Below are 15,044 nucleotides of genomic sequence, written 5' to 3' on the forward strand. Positions count from 1 at the left end.
GAAAGCATAATTATAAAGAACGATCAAGATTATACTTAAAATAGTATTACATTTCATACCGCAGGATTTCCAACAACCCATAAAGCACGGCATACTGTTTGATTACTGATTTATATTCATATACCATGGCATTTACATGGTACTACAAAGAATGCATGACTTTATTATGATGTTAAAATGGAACGTTTTTGTTTGTGAAAAAAAAGAACTTCAATCACAAATGCTATTAACATACTACACAGAATCATTTATCATTGAACTGAGACTCTGAATAACAATAATACTGGTTCAAATGTGCTTATTCATCAAGACAGGACCTTAAAGGGATAGTTCACCCAAAAATTTTAATTCTGTCATTAATTACTCACCCTCAAGTTGATCCAAACCTGTAAGACCTCCATTCATCTTCGAAACACAAGTTAAGATATTTATAATGCATTCTGTGAGCTCTTAGACCTTTCCATTGACAGCAAGGGTACTACCACGATCAAGGTCCAGAAACGTAGTAAGGACATCAGTAAAATAAAACGTGACATGACTAGTTCAAACCGTAATTTTACAAAGCTACAAGAATGCTTTTTGTGCGCAAAGAAATAAAAAATAACAACTTTGTTCAACAATTCTTCACCTCCTCATCCAGTCTGCTGTGGCTTGCCTCTATTTTGGAGGGCATCACAACACACGCACACACTTCCGCTTCATGTAAACAATGCATGTGCGTGCTGATACATGTCCGTGTTGACGTAAGCAGCAGCGCAATGCACATGCGTTGTTTACACAAAGCAGAAGTGCGCGCATGTGTCCTGATACTCTTGTAGCTTCATAAAATTACGGTTGAACTACAGATGTCACATGGACTATTTAACTGATCTGCTACATTTCTGGACCTTGATCGTGATAGTACCCTTGCTGTCTATGTAGGGTCAAAGAGCTCTCGGAATGCATCAAAAATATCTTAATTTGTGTTCTGAATACAAACGAAGGTCTTATGGGTTTGGAACGACTTATGGGTGAATAATTAATGACAGAATTGTCATTTTTGGGTGAACTATCCCTTAAGTGAATTCATCAACCTGAAGTGTCTATAAGAAGCTGAAGTCTTGTGTTCTCACTGATTTATCCCACTTATTCATGCGCTCACACAAGGACTTCATCTCTCTCTCTCTCTCCCACACACACGCGCTTCATCCTCTCGACATGTGCAGGTCTGTGCCAGATTCTTCTACAACCGACAGCCTTAATGGGGTCAGCTGACCTCTGCTCTCACTTCTCACCAGGGCCAGGCAGAAGGGGAATGCCTTTCTCTACTCTGAAAGACACACAAACTCCCACACATACTCTCATTTTACACCACCTTGACCCTGACCCTTGCAGCATCTTCTCAAGAGGAGCAGAGAAAAGAGCCCTGCTCAGCTGCAGAGCCACGAGCTCTTGAAGGAAGGTGAGAGGTCACCGGTGGGCAAGACGAAAGCCTTCTCACCAATTGGAATTGCACCAGGCTTTACCCGTGAAATATCACCAGCCTCGATTTTGCTAAAGTTGCTAGGGTTAAAAATCAATAAGTCTAATGAACTAGAGAGGAGAGGAGAGAGAAAAGGAAATAGGAAAATGCCAGGATAGAGAAAAGCAATAGAAAGGAAAAGGAGAGAAAATAGGAAAGGGGTAATTACAGAACATAGAAAAGGAAAGGAAAGGGAAGGGAAGGGAATAATGTAACAGAAAAAGGCCAAGAAATGACAAATGAAAAGGAAAGAATCAGAAATAAGGACAACCTGTGAAAAGGAAAGGGGAAAATAATAGGGCAGAAAAAAAGAGTAAAAGGAAAGAAGGACAGGAAATTGTCAAAACAGAAAGACAAATAGGAAAAGAAGGGGAAGGAGATGGAAAGGAAAGAAGAAAATGACAAAAACATAAAAAAGGAAAGGTAAGGAATGGGGAAAATAAGGAAAAAGGAAGAGAGGAAACAGGAAATATAAAAATGGGAACAGGATAAGGTAAAGCTTAAAAGAAAGAAAGGATCAGAAAAGAAAATAAGGGGAGTGAAAGAAAAACAAAAATGACAAAACAGGAAGGGGCAGGAGGAAATAACAGGACAGGAAAATAAACAAGACGGAAAAGTAAACAAAAGATCAGAGAAAGAAAAGGAAAGAAGAAAAGGACAAAACATGAACAAGAAAGGGGAACAGGGAAGTAGAAGGAAATAACAACTATTAAATAATTAAATTAATTAGGAAAAGAGCAGGAAATAAAAAATGGAAAAGAAAGGTAAGATGACAGGACAGGGACAAGGAGAAGGAAACTAATGGAAAGAGGAAAGGGAAAGGACAGTAAAATGAAGATGGGTGATGAATATTATTTTCCTTGTAAAAGTGCTATCCAAGGCAAAGCCTGCTGAGAAGACCCTCACACAGCTGGACAGTCACTCGAACAGAAAGGACATGCTGCCAGCGGTCTGTTTAGAGTCTCACACAGACAAACCCAGAGTTCATATCCATCACACACAGTGTCACATCCCTGCAGAGAACGAGTCACAACAGCACCACGCAATGCTCACATGCCCAGAGAAATGATGAACAAAAACACATCATGTCCTCACATTGACTCATTACTTGAACGGTCACTCTTGAACTTCGGTTAAACAAACACATGGAAGGGGGAATCATTTCGTTCAGCCAGACATACAGAATAAAGGGCAAAATGCCTGAATTCTTGATTTGTTATATTTCAATAGCTCTGCCGTTTTCTCTCCATCCTTGACCCCTTTTCATAGCTGCCTCTGTTATCTGAAATAATGTCAGGCCATCCTTAGAATCTATTCATCAGTACAGAAAGAAACTGCAATGACATTGATCAAAAATACCATCTGTGTCTCTCAGGGAGGAGAGAGAGAGAGGTACAGCTCGCCCCTCCTCCTCCTCTTTCCTCTTCATCAATGCAGTTTAAATTGAAGAGCTCAGTGGTAATTAAATTCAAGCTGGGATTACGGAGGGGGCCGAAGACGTGGATTCGACACAACAGAGAATGCGAACAGAGGACGCCACACGGAGGGTCAAGGTTCACCAAAGGCAGCCTTGGCCAGCCGGTTCCCATTCAATCAAACAACCTGTCTGCACAAAAGCCTTCTGACATTTAAAGAAATGAATAAAAACAACAGAGAGAGGGAAGGAAAGAAATCAATTATTCCAGATTTTTTTTCTCCCTTGCACAAACTGACCTTTTCTCTCTAAAATCCTCTGCCAGTTGTTTGTAGGATAGACTTCAAAACTGCCAATAGTTTTTAACTCATTGTTAAGGGCTCTCGTTTTTAAAAACGGGATAGATGGAGGAAAAGCTGATAACCGTTTGGGGGATCCGTTTTTGTGGAATTGTTTGTCAGCACAAACACGAGGCGCATGACTAGCAGCAGGTCAAGGGGATTTCGGTGGCCTCTTCTGGTTAAAGCCAGCTTTACTCATTCATCTGTTCTCCCTCGAACGACCGATGCCGCCCTCTCCTCCCTCCGCTAATCCGGTTACCGCATTCACACGCAGTCCTCTCTCTCTTTTCATTACAGCAGATCAGAGATTGAAAAGCGATTCCTCAATCTGTCTGAGGAGGAGATCCAAATTGGATCGGGCCAAAGTGAATGTGGCAGAGAGGGGAAAATGGGAAGGGAAGATGATTTGAAGATGAAGATGACTCATTTTTACCCTTTATAGAGCTGATTGCATCAGAAAAAGCAATATTCGTAGTGTGTATGTACAGGTATATGTGGCCAGTTTGTGACTGACAAGAAGACAACGGCTCACTTCGGGTCTGAGGTCACTTCCTTAGAGTGCTGCGGTCATTTCCTCTTAAAACATCAATGTACTACAAAGGTGTGGATCAGCTATACACAAGAAAGAAAGAAAGAAAGAAAGAAAGAAAGTACACTTCTGTTATGCATTTACTTTATGTTTTTGAAAAAATGTCTTATCAAGGCTGCATTAATTTGCTCAATATCAGTAATTAAAACAGTACTATTACATCAGTTATAGGTTCAGTGTCATACGACTCTTCAGAAATCATGTTAATATGCTGATTTGGTGCTCAAATATTTTTTTATTATTAGTATTGAAAACAGCTGCGTAGTATTCCTATGATACATTTTTTTTAGGATTCTTTGATGCATATAAAGTTTTAAAAAAAACAGCATTTATTTCAAAAAAAAAAAAACTAAGTTAAAAGTCACTTTTGATCGATTTAATGCATCCTTGCCGAATACAAATATTAATGAAAAAAATATACAAAAATATTATTTTAAACACAAATGACTAGGAAAAATAATCAAACTGACATGCATCCTGCACACAACAGCTTCATCGTTAAAAGGCATGTTTCAGCTCCTGAAGTGAATGTTAAACCATAAATGTGCAATGAAAGTCAGTTTATGAACTTCACTGCGTGGACAAAAACAACACTTTTTTCTGCACAAAACATAAATAGCCTAAACAATACAAATGCGCTAAAAATAGAAGAAAATAAGTGGAAAACCTTTTAAAGGTGTCTCTGACCTCCCTGGGTCTTCTCAAAGTTGACTTGTTCAAGCATAAGGGGCTCTGTCCTTGGGTTTACAGGAACACATTCATCTCAGTGCAAATCCATTTCCTATTCTCTAGCTCCAGGTCTTGTGTGCTGAAGATAGCCCACTTTATCTGCTCCTCACAAAACACCAATAAAATTACACCCCTCTCCTGGGACTGTGGGGAAATGTGCTCCACTCTGAGTGCAGAGCGTTTATTTCATCACCGCGCTTCACAGATCAACTTGGACTGCGTCTGGTCGACAGCCAAATGCGTCCCAGCATCCCCTCCTTGGCTTCAAAACCGTTCCGGTGCAAAATATTCTGACCAAGTGCAATGAACTGAAAAGTAATTACTTTGGGTTTAGTGACAATAATACAACGGCTGTACTTAGTCCAAAATGCTCCAAGCTGTGCTAGCTCTGGTCGGAAACGTGATCCCTGTTGAGAAACATTTTGGCAAATGAGATGATCATACTGCATTTGCTGGGAATACATAGACGGGCCAGAAATGAATAACGATGTGCATGACAGTTTTTTTATGATAAGGCTGAAATTTATTACAATTAATTTAGTTAGTATCATATTTAATTGAATTATCTATTATGTGCATTCAATAAACACTGTCAAAATTTGACAGCATTAAATCTGTTTTACACTCTGCTGCCATCTAGTGGCCTAGAAAACTTTACAATGCATGCACACTGAAAGTAATAAGTAATACAACAAACATTTTTAAAATGTTCTTCAGCTCCTCAACGGTGCTCTGAATCACAGAAGTATCTGTTTCTCTCAACAGAAAGGACAAAAGCATCCCCATTACACTCAGAATGAAACAGGTGCTCCATGGAGTTAAAGCTAAATGGTATATTTGTGTCATTTCTGCATCTACAAAATATAATATAATATATGTGACCCTGGAGCACAAAAGCAGTCTTAAATCACTGGGGTATAATTGTAGCAATAGACAAAAATACATTGTATGGGTCAAAATGATTGATTTTCCTTTTATGACAAAAATCATTAGGATAATATGTAAAGATCATGTTCCATGAAGACATTTAGTAAATTTCCTACCATAAATATATCAAAACTGAATTTTTGATTAGTAATATGCAATGCTAAGAACTTCAATCAGACAACTTTAAAAAGGCGATTTTCTCAAATTTTGCACCACAGATTCCAGATTTTCAAATAGTTTTATCTCAGCTAAATATTGTCAGATAAGAAATAATGATAAATTATTTATTTAATTCAGCAAGGTCATAGTAAATTGACCCAAAAAGATGGTAAAAGCATTTATATGTGTATCACGATTTCTACAAAAATATTAAGCTGCACAATTCTTAACAATGAAAGTAAGAACGGTTTCTTAAGCATCAAATCAGCATATTAGAATGTTTCTGGAAGATCATGTGCCTGGTTGCTAAAAATTACATACATTTTACATTTTAACATATATTAAAATAGAAATCAGTTTTGTAAACTGTATTATTAATTTTTTTTTTAAATATCACTGTTTTAACTATATTTTCAATCAAATAAATGCAATCTTGGTGAGACACCCATTTTAAAAACATCATCAACCCCAAACTTCTGAAAGCTATTTATAATATATTATATTATATTGGATTGGATTTGAATTTATGTCACTTGCATAAACAGCACAACTCATCGGCAGGAGCATGTGAAAAATTGTTCAGGAAACAAATTTAGGAAACTGAAAATCTAATTTGTACGACACCATCTTAACAGAGTTTCTTTGCAACCCTGTTCCAGCTGAAACCCAACTTGCTCACATTTGTTTGTGTCAGGGGCACTGACCATATGCAGGTGGTCTGACAATCTGCCAAACCCTTAAACATGAAACCCAAGAATCAGTGTGTGTGTGTGTGTGTGTGTGTGTGTGTGTGTGCATCACCAGGTGGCTGATACTGTTCCTCTTGAGTTTTAGAAGATGTAACTAGGTGCAATTTTACATGCAAAATACAAAAACAGACCACTTGCCGTGTCAAGTAAGAATTCAGTGTCTTTTTTGACAGACAGGAATCCAGTTTTGGTTTAAATAATGTTGGGGTAGTAAACTACCTCATTTACCAGAGCGAGAGGACACACTTGGATTTAGACTAATTCTGTTTGAGAATTACACGAGCAAGAGGACGTTACCTCAAAAATCATAATTGTGCCTAGAAATGACAGTGTCACATACTCAAGTTGTTAGGCATCACAAACGTAGGCCGGCTTCTTCAGCATTGTCTTCTTTAACGGAGGCTGTTTTTAAAGGGTTCTAAGATCCTGATTAAAATTCAATGCGTTAGTGGCTTCAGGCATAAACAAAGAGTGTGGCCCAGTCTGACAGCTGCTGTGTCAAGTCCTTAGCTTTGTCAGTCAAGAGTGACAAGTGAGAGTCAGCTCACGAATCCCTCTTAACAGTCACAAAGTCTGCAGGGGGCCACCCTCATGAAGACTTTTCAAACAGTTCACAGCAATCAGACTGATTAACCACAGGTAGCATATCCAAAATATTCACCGTAGGGTTCCAGGAAGACATTTCATACAAAAACAACAACGACTGGTACAATTCTAATAAAGCAGAATTGATAGAAGGTTCTCGATTTGTCCACACAAATGCATTACAGTGCTCTAACAACCGCCCACAACACTCAGAAAAAAATGTTTGAGAGGTCAAGCACTGGTTATTTCTCTGCGATAAAGATAAAAATGTTCATGTTTGGTACCTGGTCGTAGGAGAGTGATTGCACAGCCTCCTCCTCCTGCTCCGGTCAGAGTGACCCTACACAGTGTGTCCAGAGACCACTGACCCACACCCATCTCGTTCAGATGGTGCTGGTTTATATCAATCAGCTCCTGAAGACAAATGACACACAGAGAAACATCTCAAAAAGATCAATATAATCCATCCATCCATCTATTTAGCCTTCTCTAAATAAAACTATTGATCATTTCTTTACTCTGAAAATTACGGGCAGAGACGGATTCAAACTTGAATCTCCCTCATGGACACCACAATCAACGAGTAAATGCACAAACTACTAGGCCACATGTCTCACCCCAGAATAGCATCTTTGCTATTGTGTAATATAACAAGTTTTGAGGGAATTCAGTGAATTAACTGATCCTGATACAGAGTGCTCTCTACAAAACCTTTTCTGTTTGTCCAAAACATGATAGATATGAGTCAGATTGTACAGAATTACTAGGGATATCAACATTTTCATGTTGTAATTAATTGCTAATGCTTTTATCACGGTATATGTCATTATCATTATATTATCAAAGTGTTGTCATAATACAGTATAACAGGCTTAATCATTTTTTTCTTACAACAAAAATAACTGGTCATTTAAATACACAAAAAAAAATGCATAAAGTTGAAACATTTTACAAAGATTAAAGTGGATACTTATTCTATCACTTTACAATAAGATCTCATTAGTTAATATTAGTTGATGCATTTGCCTTACTACATTTGCTACAGAAATTATTATTCTTTTTAAAAATACAACTCATAGTTCATGTTCATCTCAATTAAATAACACAGATGCAAGAGACATATTTATGTCTGACTGTATGACAAATGTCTTAGCTAAGGTTCTGACCGCCTCATTTACATGCAAAAACTAAAATGATGACACAAGCGAGATTTTGCTGTAATGTTAGTTACATTTCACCTGGAAAATAAAACAAAAATACAATTATGGCAAAAAAACAAAGCATAAATAAAAAAATACAAATTTCAAAAAATAAACTTGGAGTAAAAGGAAAGGATGTATTAAATTGATTAAAGGTACAGACTTTACAATACAGCACAATTGTTTAACATTAATAATAATAAGAAGAAAACGAACATCATAGAATGGTTTCTGAAGGATGGCTGCAGAAATTTGTTTATTTTTGCAAAAAATATTAAAATAAGCAAAACAGTTATTTTAAATTGCAATGCTATTCCACAATATTATTAAATATTTAATCAAATAAATATAGCCTTGGTGAGAATAAGAAAAAAAAACATTTAAAAAACTGTATCAACCCCAAACTTGTTTTAACAGTATTAAATCACAAAAGCTGCTGCTCAAAACAGAAATCATTATGATCCTAGACACAACACTACGCCAAAACTTTCAAACAAACGTCTGACACAAATGATCAATAATGTCCACCTACTACACATTGCTAGAGGTTTCACCTTCTCTGTGGAGGACAAGCCGTGTGATTGTACCTCCAGTATGTTGTAGTGCTCAGCTGAAGGTCCATGTGTGGTCATCTCTGTGAGAGTCTGTTCACAGGCGCAGGACACAGCGCTGACGGACTCCAGAACTGGCTTCATCACGGAGGGAAACTGCAAAGTAACAGCACAAAGAACTATGAGAACAGAATACAGATACTGTACAAACACTGGTGAGGAAACAACACTTTATCAAGAAAATGATCTGCTTAAGTTTGTCCCATCAAAAGACATTTAGAACTGTCAGCCTTAGAAAAGCAAGATATCACCGTACATCTGCTTCTCAAAATCTTGCTATTTGACTGCAATGTACTCTCAACTTTTTTTTTTTTTTTTTTTTTTGCATTCTTCCATCCATGATATTGATGTTTCTCAGTTCTGAACTGAATTGATGATGTCTACGCTTCTGACAGATGACTATGTAATTGAGTTGACCAATGAAATCATCGGAGAGGGGGGTTGTGCTCAACTGGTTTGAGTGGGATACAAAAACAATGGTGAATTTTGGCCACCTACTGGATAGGAGTGTGAAGCACAAGAGAAATACACAGCATCTGCCTTGATTTTGTAAACAATTTTAAATGATCGTTTTTTGCTCACACTCTTGGGTGCTATGCTGAAGCATGGTGTACTGTACTGAATACATCAACTGGATATTCTTTAAATCATCTCCTTTTGTGTTCCACGGAAGGAGGAAGGTGATGCGAGAATAATACATTTTTAAACATGGAGGGGGAGGTGAGGGGAGCCATTTACTACCTTATTAATTCTGTCCTTCACTCCAGAAACAAACACTTTGGTGCTACCTGGTACTTTGGTGTTAGTGAGAAGGATTCTCAGAACGGGGACCCTAGGGAGGAAATGAACTGAACTGGAACAGTAACTTTATAATGATATCGTGAAAATACTTTTTGCCGAGTATAGTTTTACCAGCTTAGTGGAGTTATATTACCAGCGTGGTATCTTAAAAAGCCACCTGTTGTAAAAAGTGTAAAGTGATGAAGCATAAGTTTAATAATAAATAAATAAAACGAAGCAGAACCATGAATGTACAGTATAAGATTGAGTTTTACCCCATGTGCTCACAGCGTTGTCCACCCCTGAAGGGTTACCGTGGATGATCTTGACCCATGAACGCCCACCTGTTAATCAGCTCTATCTCCTCTTTACTCCACTTGCAACACCAACAGATGAAAGATTATGAATTACATTAATACTAATACATTTAACAGGTAGACTGCCTACAGCCTAAAACAAATAGTAATAATAAAAAAAGACATGCTAGTAATAAACAGTACTAAAATAGTGTGCATAATGGTTTACACAAAAATATGAAGCAGCATTGCTAAAAAGGAAAATAAGATGCATTAAGAGTTGGGGGTGAAAACTTTTGAACATGATGGAGATGGCCACATTTGTCTTATTTTTTTAATATATAATTTTGTTCCATTTAGTTCTGCCCTTCGTAAGCAACAGAAGATACTTGTATGTTTCCCGGAACACAAATTAAGTACAATTTACCTTGATCTTTAAATTCCAAAAGTTTTCATCCCCCAGATCTTAATGCATCTTGTTTCTTTCTGGAGCATCAGTGAACGTCTGAAGCTTTTTAAATAGTTGTGTTTGAGTGCCTCAATTGTCCTCAGTGTGATAAGGTGCATCTCAAAATCATACAGTCACTTCTGGAAAGGGTTCAAATATGCAAAGATGCTGGAAAACTGAAGAATCTGCAAGACCTTAAAGATTTTTCTGAAGAACAGTTCTCCGTTTAACTGTTCAGAACAAACAAGGGAATCATGAACAACCATCACAAAACAGAAAGACAGTCGAGGATCATCCAGGTAAACACACACAGTGTTAAGAGCCAAGGGTTCACAAACTTTTGTAATTTTTTTGTAAACTTTAATAATTTCAGCTTTTTTTTTTTTTTTTTTTTGTCTTGTGGACTAAATGTTAATATCTTTTATGTACAATATCTTACTCAGGACAGTACTAAATAAAAAATAACATGCATTTAGTATGATCTCTCATATTTTTTGAAAATTATTCAAATTTTCACAGATTCTGCAAGAGGTTCCCAAACTTAGTAATAATACTTACTAAAAAAGTAATAATATTTCTAAATATGTGTGTTTTTGTTTGTTTTGTTCAAATAAAATCATAATTGGTTAAAAAAAAGAGCTATTCCAATCCTTGTGTTTTTTTATTTTATTCATTTTTATTATCCAATAATGTAGGAAGAGGCGGAAGAAATAATAAAGTTGATCACCTGCAGAAACACTGCAGCTAAATGTGGTTGAGTGTGACCAGCGAAACAATTCTAAATGTTATGCATTTTTTTCTATATTTCTTCTGGAAAGTGTATTTTGAACCACACATTTTCAAATTTCGAGAGGACAGACGAAGAACAAAGACTTCATCTCTGGTCCTTGGTTACTTAATCTATCATCTGAATTTCAAGGCTGGCGTAACCTTATTGTTAACAATCTGCACTGGACACCAAAAGGCTTCAGATTGTTTCAGGAGAGCACTCCCTGTAATAAATGACTGTACATCACTTTTAAAGAGTTAAAAGCAAATGGAACAGTCCTTACTTACATTATCTAAATAAAAGCCCCATAATCCATTGTAATGAAGTGTTACCTGGCTGACTCCTGCTGTGGTGTAAGATGATATGATATGTTTCCTCTAGCAGACAGCAGAGCGGCAGACATTAAGCAACACTGGAGCCTAACTGTGGGCAACTCAGGAAAAAGTACATATATGCAGAGTTTAATGGTGTTCTTACTCTGCAAAAACAGACAGGTACGTACATATAGAGGAAGGCCAACACTGCCATGCTTCTTGTGTCTGTGGAGTCTTCTGAGATCTTTGTGAATTCACAGTCTCTTCAAAAGATCTGCATCAAGTTCCTTCAGAACGCCTTGCTCTGCTGAAACCATGAACAGCCAAAGAAACATTAAAACTTATGAAGAAACTTATGAAAGGTCCAAATAATACTGACTGAAACATTGACAGAATTTTCATTTTTGGGTGAACTATCTTTTTAATAAAAATCAAACATCCATCTTTCCTCACCTTTACTCCCTTCCAGAAGAGACTGCAGTTATTTCCCAGGACAGAGATGTGTCAATATTGGGGAGGTTGATGTGCACTTTACCGGATGATGTGGACTGCAGCCGCAGGAACGTGCGCAGGTTCAGACTCACAGCCAATGCAAGCTGTGTACCTTTTTCCTGAGTGTTTTTCAGCGTCACCTTGTTACATCTGTTGTATGTGGACTGTTGTTGAGTGAAATGGATGAACATAAAAAAGCATCACCAGGTTTTACAATCTTCATCATTTGACTGCTTGGCACATTTATAAAGGCAAATACTAATAGCTGGTTAATCTTGTGACAGAACACCAGTTACGGCCTTCATCATAAGCTAATTTTGGCTAGCTGAGTCAAGACCCAATGTTATGTAAAGCTGCGGTAGGGAACTTTTGACGCTCTAGCGGTTAATAAACAGAACTGCTTGCGTCTTGCGGAAGAACATCGTAGCCGGAACTACTTCTCTCTGTTTATGTCTATGAAGAATCACAAAGGTACTGGGTTACTCCGCCGCGGTACCCCCGAAGCAATCAAAAATAGTCCGAATATAAACACTTATTATAGGTGCACCCTAGTGATTCAGGACAAGCTAAAAACACGGTTTGGAAAATGGATTCATGGTGTACTCGCTGCTTATATACATTTTTCCACATTTTGAACACAAACAAAGTTACGGACCGCAGCTCTGATTGGTTGATTTCTTACCGGGAGCGGTCCGTAACTGCAAATGGCAATAGGACCACTGGGAGGAGCCAGAGGAGCTTGATTTTTTTCACAGATTATCTGTCTCATATTCTACTGTCAGGACATAATGACTGTTTTAACAAATATGTAAAAAATATATATTTACAAAAATTACCTACTGCAGCTTAAGGCTTTGTGTCTCGGGGAAGGAACATGTTTCTCTGATAAGCGTCTGGTTTGTACACAAGCCAAAATATAAGATTACAAATTCTAAGATAGGTTTTATTAGGCTATACCTCTCTTCTACCATTTCAGTCTTTTCTCTCAGTTCATACCCAATTGCTTTCGATAGATCATTTCATGTTAAGTCAATGTATCTTAACCGACTACATCAATGTCAAGTTTGACTATGATCAGCTCTGAAATCAGTTTCAAAGCAAGACTGTGTGAAAAAGATCACCACTGTGACAGTAAAGGCTTCTACACTGTTACAAAAAAAAAAAAAAGTGTTGTAATATAAATAGTATGAAAATATTCTTTTCAGCCTTGGAACTCACTGATTCTATGTTTAAAAGAGATTGAAAAAAAAAATTGCCGTATTTTATACTCATAACAGTACTTTGAATAATGAACGTAGTTTGGGTTGGTAAAAAATATTTAATAAACTAAAAACAATTGAAGATAACTACCACCAATGTCTTTTTCATTTTAAACGTAATTAAAAAAATTGTTTTCTTTTTTCAGTCATACTAACCTCCACAGGACTTGGTTGGAGCTCATGGTTCTTCAGTTTTGATAACAGCTCAAATATCATCCAGCAGTGCACCATGGGTGAGCATAAGCCTCTCTAAAAGGCATGGTAAGTTACAATACAGCAAACAGCTTAGGGATGTTACATGAACTTATTTACCTGGAACAATCACTTGAAACGTGTACGTCACATTTACAATGAAAAGTTAGTTCACCAAAAAAAAAAAAAAAAATGTCTTCCATCGGACATCAAACTAGATATTTTGAAGAACGGTTGCCAACATTCATCAGAATATCTTCTTTTGTGTTCAACTGAGGAAAGAAACTAATACAGGTTGTGTGAGTAAATGACAGAATTTTCATTTTTTAGGTCAACTATCGCTTTAAAGACTTAAGTTTCATACATTTTGTCTCTGCATTATACAGTATCATGCTCTATTGTTATTCCAGCATACTATCAAGAGTCTCTATTGATAATATAATAACAAATGACAGTGCACATTCTTTGTTGTTTAGTAAAGTTTTTAGATTTGGATATTCAAATATATGTACGTTTGTTCGACAATTAAGTTTACATTTTACAGAGGAAATATTACTGTACACATGGATAACTTTACAATGCCATTGCTTTGTAATATACTGGGTATATAACAACCTGCAGTTCACGTAGTGCAACCAAAATCAAAAGACACTTCATCATCAGGTGAAGGAAGAGCGACCCGACACTTTAAAGGTTGTTGCCTCCCTATCAGAGAGAGAACAAGATTGTGTGACATCATGTAATTCAGCTGAGCTGTTTCATACACAGCACAGTCCGTGTTAATATTTTTGCATTTACAGCATTATGCCAAACACATTCCTCATCCACAACACCAACCAGAGCACTTGAACATCTTTCAAAGGGAACAGCATGTTAATGTCTGTTAATTTAAACACAAAACTCTGCTTTTGGACTCAGCCTAAGCCCTTGTGCATTAGGACAGTACATTTATAACTTAACATTGACAGCAATGCATACAAAAAAAAAAGTTACATGAGCTTAAAGCCAGTTTTCCACATCTACAAAGGACTCTATACATCAGAAGATACTTCCATGCCTTGGTTAACGGAGAGCCGGGGGAGGCTGGGCAGACAATGTTTACCTCTATAATTTTGCATATACGGCATACAAATGGAAAGAGGGTTTGCATATAATAAATATTCTGGACTATTCTAACTACAGCCAATTAATGTTTTTTAAAGACCTGAAACCAAGGGTGAATCTTATGAAGAAATGTCCAGTACATAATTCACCCCAAATTCAAATCAAAGCAAAGTAACAAATCATATTTTGCATTAACAAAATGCAGCCTGATACAATGGTTAAAAATAATAATTTCAGTTCAAATAACCCGCATGAATAAATGCTACCATGATGTTTTCTTCATGGTCAATTTAAAATCTAAACTGACTTAAAAGCAGGCTTCACTTCCGTTTTGCAAAACATATGTTTCTTAAAATTTTGCGGGGGGGTGGGCAACCCAAAATTTCTTAACAGATTAACCTTAACCTTATTTGAAAAAAAAATAAAAAATTAAAAAAAGAACAAACAACACAACAATATTAACAGCACACTATGACCTCTGTGACATGGAATAATTTCAATCATCCAATGACATCATGACATTTTTTTTGTCTACTGGAAAACCATTTCAGGAGATTCCCTTGAGCCCATTGACCTTTCTAGGAAG

The 15,044-nt window shown here is 36.8% G+C and overlaps 1 pseudogene; it reads right to left on the minus strand.

The window, feature by feature from the left end:
• Positions 1–1,409: 1,409 nt before the first annotated feature.
• Positions 1,410–13,393, minus strand: LOC113049930 (mevalonate kinase-like; annotated as a pseudogene).
• Positions 13,394–15,044: the final 1,651 nt, after the last annotated feature.

This window comes from Carassius auratus, chromosome 30 (genome assembly GCF_003368295.1).
Source record: "Carassius auratus strain Wakin chromosome 30, ASM336829v1, whole genome shotgun sequence".
In the NCBI taxonomy this organism is placed as follows: Eukaryota; Metazoa; Chordata; class Actinopteri; order Cypriniformes; family Cyprinidae; genus Carassius; species Carassius auratus.